Source organism: Penaeus japonicus, unplaced genomic scaffold (genome assembly GCF_977035675.1).
Source record: "Penaeus japonicus unplaced genomic scaffold, GWHDUDI00000001_assembly GWHDUDI00000040, whole genome shotgun sequence".
NCBI lineage: Eukaryota > Metazoa > Arthropoda > Malacostraca > Decapoda > Penaeidae > Penaeus > Penaeus japonicus.
In genome coordinates, this window is record NW_028234442.1 from 21,221,947 (window position 1) to 21,229,446 (window position 7,500).

At 45.9% G+C, this 7,500-nt stretch overlaps 1 protein-coding gene across 10 annotated transcripts in view; it reads left to right on the forward strand.

Moving 5' to 3' along the window:
• LOC122258856 (Ankyrin-repeat, SH3-domain, and Proline-rich-region containing Protein) overlaps positions 1-7,500 on the forward strand; it is a 565,439-nt gene that overhangs the window by 470,820 nt on the left and 87,119 nt on the right. The window contains exon 1 of one of the 10 annotated variants that reach the window (XM_043025116.2): positions 1,318-1,392. The exons of the other annotated variants lie outside the window; for them this stretch is intronic. The gene's annotated coding sequence lies outside the window, so the exon portion shown is untranslated. Of the gene's footprint in view, positions 1-1,317; positions 1,393-7,500 lie in introns of those variants that run through there. 10 annotated transcript variants of the gene reach the window in all.

The window sequence follows — 7,500 nt, forward strand, 5'->3', positions numbered from 1 at the left end:
CCTCCTTCCTACATTTTCTCCTCTACCTCCTCCTCCTCCTCCTCCTCCTCCTCCTCCTCCTCCACCATCTCCTCCTCCCCCACGCGTCTTTTAGTGGCCTTCCCATTCGCTTGTGAAGGTCGTTGCTTTAAGTAGAGGGGAGTGGAGACAGGACGTGACCTTCAATAAGCGGGTCTTCGTCTCGTGTGTCGACGCTTGTTTGACCTATTTTCCCCCCTTATTTTTTCCTTGTTCTTCTTCTCTTTATTCGTCTTGGTCTTGTTATTTTTTTCTCTCCTCTTTCTTTTCCGTCTTATTTTTTCTCCCGCCTCTTCCCTCTTCTTTCTTCTTCTTCTTTCTTCTTCTTCTTCTTTTTCTTCTTCTTCTTCTTCTTCTTCTTCTTCCTCTTCTTCTCTTCTTTAAATCCGTGGCGAAACTATGGCAGTCAGAGGTTATATTGTGCGAGGTCGACCCAGGTCAGGTGGACGCTTGACGGATGGTCTCCTCTCGACGTGGAATCCGTCTTACTTGCTGGGCTGTCGGGCCGCGCCGTCTGCGCGGTATTTGGACGTGTGGATGTGTGTGGGTGTGGGTGTGGATGTGGGTGGGCAAGTGGGTCTGTGTGTGGGTGTGGGTGGGAGAGTGGGTAGGTGGCTAAGTAAGTGAGTCTGTGTGTGTGTGTGTGTGGGTGGGAGAGTGGGTGCGGTTCTCTCTCTCTCTCTCTCTCTCTCTCTCTCTCTCTCTCTCTCTCTCTCTCTCTCTCTCTCTCTCTCTCTCTCTCTCTCTCTCTCTCTCTCTCTCTCCTTCTCCATCTATCCCTATCACTCTCTTTCTCTCTTTCTCTCTCTCTCAATGCCTGTCTGCCTCTGTCACTTCCTCCCACCCTTCTTCGCCGGGAATAAAGTTCGAGTAAACGAGAGCGAGTGACTGGTGTGTCTGCCATTGCAACATATAGAACACCTCTGGTAAGTCCTAATGCTGGCGGTTCCGAGGCGCCCATGCATGACCCAGAGGGAGGAAGTGAAGTGCGAACGTAGCCTGGCGTTCAGATCCTGCAACTCAGGAAGGAGAGGAGAGTGTGTGGCCTGAAACCCTTGCATTTGCACCGGAGAACAAGAGGGTGTCTCCACACAGCGGTGTACATAAGAGGCGTGGTCCAGGTGTACGTCCATTGTGTGTGTGTACTTAGTAGTGTGAGGGAGTGTGAGGAGCCCGAGCGGGTGCAGACGGCAGGCAGGAGGCAGGCAGGCAGGCAGGCAGGCAGGCAGCCGCGAGGCACCTCCCCTGGCAGGCGAGGTGGTGGCGTGTGGCCCAGTCTCTCGCCAGTTGCACTTGGAGAGTGAGCGAGGGCGGGCGTCGGCGACGTTCCTCCGGCCCGGTTCCGTCTGCTTCCGATATCCACGAGACACTGTGGTAAAGACTCGCGATCTTCCGGAAACCCGAAAGCCTATGCGTGTATCCTGTCTGTGGCGTGGCAGTTGTCTCGCATCCACGATCGAAACTTCTTTTATTGTTACTGTTTGTTCTGTGAATTATGAATAGGTTAACTTGGGAGTTCTCTTGCAATGACACGCTGTAGCGCCAGGGCCCCTCCCTCCCCCTCCTTTTGTGAGATATCTTCACCTGCTTCATTGACCTGGGCTCTCTGTTAGGACGACCGCCCTCATAAAGCCTGCAGGATCTCGAAGCAGGACCAGGGCTTTATGAGGACATCAGTTTCCAGTAGGGAAGTCCCTTCTCGTGAGCTGTAGAGTACGCTTGGTCCTCCGAATTGCGTGAGTTTTTTTTATAAATTAATTCGTGAGGAATATAAGCTCTCATGAGGAGGGAACAAGAGAGAGAGAAAAGAAGAAGAAGAAGAAGAAGAAGGCCCTTCATGACTTTTTATTTCCGGGCTTGTATTCCCGCGAACATTTTTTTTTTAAATCCTCTAATCGTTCTTGTTTCTCCGAGAACAAAAAGTCTCCGTGCGAAGAGAAGCAGGTGTCTGTGAGGGGGAGTGAGGTTTTATGAGGGCCGCAAGTCCTCATGAAGTTCATGGGCGGATCAAGTCGGCATTTGAGGGAAGAAGGCCACGCGAGGGGAAACAAGGCCGAGGGATCTAGCTGAGAATGTCCTTGAGTGGGTAGGAATGCACTACGAAGGTGAGAAGGGGAAAATGTCCAACTTTTTTGGGAGTGTTTTTGTCTCTTTTTTCCTTTTATTTATTTCGTGATTTTTAAAAAAAATATTTTTGTTATTGGATTTGAAGTTTGGTATATATATATTTTTTTGTATGTGTTTCGTCTTTTTCTTCTTTTGTTATTTCGATTTAATTATTTTTTATTTATTTTTTTTTACATCTCTTGTAATCTGTTTTTGTGTTATATTTTGTTTATGTTTCTGCTGTGATCCGTTTTTATTGTCCTTTTGTCTTTTGTCTTTCCCTTTCGTTGTTCCGTTTTATTTGAGTTTCTGTACTGTGCATTTATAAAAGAGTAGTTTTTACCTGCCCTACCGTTCCGTTGCGCTGTTAGCTTAGGTCAGTTTTCACCCAACACTTTTTTTTCTATTTATTTTTTTACTCTTTTGTTTTCATCACTCCATTATGGCATGCCTTTCCGTCTCCCCACCATCCCTCCCCTACGCTCTCCTCCCTACCTCTCTCCCCTTGCATGTACTTTTCCCCTTCGTTTGAGCTTGTATCTCTCTCTATATATATGTATATATATAAATATATATATTTATAAATATATATATATATATATATATATATATATATATATATTATTTATATTATAATATATATATGTATATATATAAATATATATATTTATAAATATATATATATATATATATATATATATATATATATCTTTCTCTCTTTCTCTTTCTCTTTCTCCCTCTTTCTTTTTATATCTCTCTCTCATTCCAAGCTCTGTTTTTTCGCGGGTGTTGGTTGTTTTATCCTCCCCTCTCCGTTGCAGGTGTTGTTAACCCTATAAGGTTCGCTAACATTATTCCACGTTCGCCATGTCTTGTATTTTTTTGTTTTCCTTATTCCCCCTTTTAGACTGCCTTTTATTTTTTTTATCATTATGATGATGATAATAATAATGATAATAATAATTATTATTGTTAATTTTATTATTGTTGTTTTTATCATTATGTTTTATGACATTTTTCTTTGCTGGTCATTTTCTCTCCCATTCTCTTTCTCTTTCTCTGTCCTTGTGTCGTGTTCATTTTTCCCGTAGTCTTTTCTGTTCCGTTTTGATTCTATTTCCTTACCAGTCACTTATTTTCTTTCATTTTTATATCCGTTTTTCTTATTCGTTCTTTTTTTAGTTGTTTTTATTACTGCATTCCATTATCAACCATTCTCTATTGGTCTTTTTATTCATTTTTATTTATTTATTTATTTATTTTTTACTTTGAGTGCTTCTTTCCTTTCCATGGCCTCGCTTCGATTTTTGTCACTGTTGTTTTCAGTGTCACGGGAAACCGGGGAGAGATGGGGAGGAAGTGTGAGGGGGGAGGAGAAGGGGAAGGGGAGGAGGGAGGGAGAGGGGAAGTGGAAGGACGGAGGGAGAAGTGGAGAGGAAGGGGAAGGGAGAGAGTGGAGAGGAGGGAGAGGGAGGGTGGAGAGAGAAGGAGAGGGGAAGGAGGAGGAGGGAGAGGGGAAGGGGGAGGAGGGAGGGGAAGTGAGAGGAAGAGAGAGGGGAAGGGGAGGAGGAAGAGAGAGGGGAAGGGGAGGAGGAAGAGAGAGGGGAAGGGGAGGAGGGAGGGAGAGGGGAAGTTGGAGGAGGAAGAGAGAGGGGAAGGGGAGGAGGGAGGGAGAGGGGAAGTGGGAGGAGGGAGAGAGGGAGAGGGGAAGTGGGAGGACAGAGAGAGGGAGAGGGGAAGTGGGAGGACAGAGAGAGGGAGAGGGGAAGTGGGAGGACAGAGAGAGGGAGAGGGGAAGTGGGAGGACAGAGAGAGGGAGAGGGGAAGTGGGAGGACAGAGGGAGGGAGAGGAGAAGTGGGAGGACGGAGGGAGAGGAGAAGGGGAGGAGGGAGAGGGAGGAGACTAGGAGGCTCTTTATAGCGAGACTCTTAATTGGGGAAATGTGTGTGTTAGGCAGACATGTCTTTCTGGATGTGAGCTGTCGTTGTTCAGTCGCTTTGACAGTGCATGCACGTTTTCTTTTTCTTAACATGTCTAACACCTGTTATGCTGCCTACACCGACGTGGTACTTTTGTTTAGCTTGTGGTATCAGTTTTACGCGCTGCGATAGGGTTCGGATACCATGTTCCTGAGGGTGTGGGGGACTGAGTAATGATAATATTGATGGTAGATATAATTATAATGGAAATGATGATAACAGCAGTAAATGATGATAACAACGACGTGTAAATATGACAGCGGTACCACTCAAGTAAGAATACCCCTTGGTACCATACAGTGTACCACCGTCACTTCCGCACCGCACCCCCCATCTCGACCACACTTGAGGCAGGAATACCAACCTTTGTTCTAACCCACAGGCTTACCAACCTCCTACCCAACTCTTAAGGGAAAGGATTATTTAATCTCCCTTTTTTTTCCTCCGTGTATCTCGCGTATATGAATACAGATTTTGAGCTCAAATTCGAATGCTTGAAATATATGCAGAGAGCCAGATTGCAGAGTCGGGTGTGGGGAGAACGTATTATGAAATTTTGAATTGTGAGGACAGACAACGTATATGACAATTGTGCATTAGTGTGTGTGTGTGTGTGTGTGTGTGTGTGTGTGTGTGTGTGTGTTTAGATACGTATGTATTACTATTTTCATATATTACTTTTATCCGATATACCCACCCCCCTCTTTTATTCCCCTCACCTCTCTCTTATCTTTTTTTTTTATGTTGGATATATTTATACACGCTCGATACAACAGCAATGGAGTCCGTACAGCGTAAATCTATTGATAAGGCGCGTAGTCGAGTGGCCAAGCATTCAGTCTGTGTTGATTTAGCTTTTGGTGTAATAAAGCTTTGCCTTGGATTTATAAAGCTCTGGTGGAAGTATGTTATAGGGGGGTTGTTTATTATTGTTATTTATTTATTATCATTATTATTTTTTTTACTTGATATGGTGATATTGTTATTATTTGACTTTTTATTATATATTTTTTATTATTGTTATGATTATTTTTGTTATTGTTATTACTATTGTTTTATTATCGTTATTTTCATTTAACATTGTCTTGTCATTCTTTATTTTATTTGTTTATTAATTATTATCATCATTATTACTAATAATAATGATTTTATTCATTACCGTTAATATTTTATTAAAAATCTGAAGATGCCTAAAGCTGCAAGAAATAAGCAAAACAAAAGCCCAGGCGACCGCCCTTTGAGAATTATATCAACACTGCAGTGGCTCCCACCCTATTGCAACCGTTGTTGCATAAGCTCAGCAGTATCATGGCGAGGGTGTCGTGTTGCACGTGGAAAGGAGGGACGTCGAGTTGCAAGTACAGTGCGGTGCTAGTCGTACCAAGGTCGTTTTCCGTTATGTGTTTATTTTTTGTGAGTTAAAGGGTACTATACAGTTAGCATATGATTTTTTTTTTTTTTTTTTTTTTACTGTGTTTTTATTTTATTTATTTTTTCGTCTTATGTTGTTGTTGTTTTTTTGTTTCGTCTTATTGTATTGTATTTTTTTAGTCTTATTGTATTGTATTTTTTTTAGTCTTATTGTATTGTATTTTTTCAGTCTTATTGTATTGCATTTTTTTTTAGTCTTATTGTATTGTATTTTTTTGTCTTAATATTGTTTTCTATTATTTCTATTATTTCTATTATTTCAATTATTTTGGTTGACTTACACGCGTGACGAGACTATGAACCTATTATGCACGCAAAGAACCAAGTCATCGATTCATACTCCCGGCGATGGGGAAGGAAAAGGTAGAAGCAAGATCAACAGGTAAAGAAAAAGAAGAAGAAAATGAAAAAGAAGAAGAAAAAGAAAAATGTTTTTGTTTGTTTTTGTTATTATTATTGCTGTTTTTTGTTGTTTAGTTGTTGTTATGTTTGCTATTGTTATTTTTGTTGGTGTTGTTTTTATTGTCACTATACTCATGCACATACGCATGTACATACTCTCATACAGGCAAACACATACTATCCACGAACAACCCAAGTAATATCTTTGAAGTCCCCACACCCCGCAAACACACCCCACACCCACCCACACCCACCCACACCCACCCACACCCTACCCACACCCTACCCACACCCTACCCACACCCTACCCACACCACATCCACACCCAACCCAAACCCAACCCTACACCCCACCCACATACCCACACGCCCACACCCCACCCACACGCCCACCAACCCTATCAAACAACACCCACACGCACACCCATACGCACACGCACACCCATACGCACACGCACACCCATACGCACACGCACATCCATACGCACGTAACACCACATCCCCATACGCACACGGCACATCGCACACGCACATCTCTCCCTTACGCACACACGCACACCCATCACAGCCTACATACGCACACGCACCTACACGCCATACGCACACCACACCCACAACCCACACACTACCCACCCCCTACCCACACCCTACCCACACCCTACCCACACCCACACCCTACCCACACCCTACCCACACCCTATCCCACACGCTCACGACACCCACACAGTCACCCTCACCTCCACCCTCACCACTCTCCCCTCTCCCCACCCAGACCCAGACCCTCACCCTACCCACACCCCGACCCACACCCTCCCCACACCTACTCACCCCTCCCCACCACCCCCCACACCCTTCCCCCACACCCTACCACACTCCCCAATCACTACCCAACCCTCCCCAAACCCTACCCCACCCCCTCCCCCACACCCTACACCCACACCCACCCCCAGCATCCTCCCCCACCCTCCCCCATACCCTACCCACACCTACCCACAACTACCCACAACCTACCCACACACTCCCCTCCACACCCACACCCTCACTCACACTCACCCACACCCACACCCACACCCTACCCACACCCACACCCTACCCACACCCTACCCAAACCTTACCCACAGTCTCCCCTCCACACCCACACCCTCACTCTCACCCACACCCTCATCCATACCCTCACCCTCACCCTCACCCACACCCTCACTCACACTCACCCACACCCTCACTCACACTCACCCACACCCTACCACAACAACACTACCCACCCCCTACCCACCCCCACACCCTACCCACACCCTACCCACACCCTACCCACACCCCCCCCCACACCCTACCCACACCCTCCCCCACACCCTCCCCCACACCCTCCCCCACACCCTCCCCCATACCCTACCCACACCCTACCCACACCCTACCCACACTCTCCCCTCCACACCCACACCCTCACCCACACCCACACCCTACCCACACCCACCCCCTACCCACACCCTCCCCACACCCTCCCCACACCCTCCCCAAACCCTACCCACACTCTCTCCTCCACACCCACATCCACATCATCACCTGC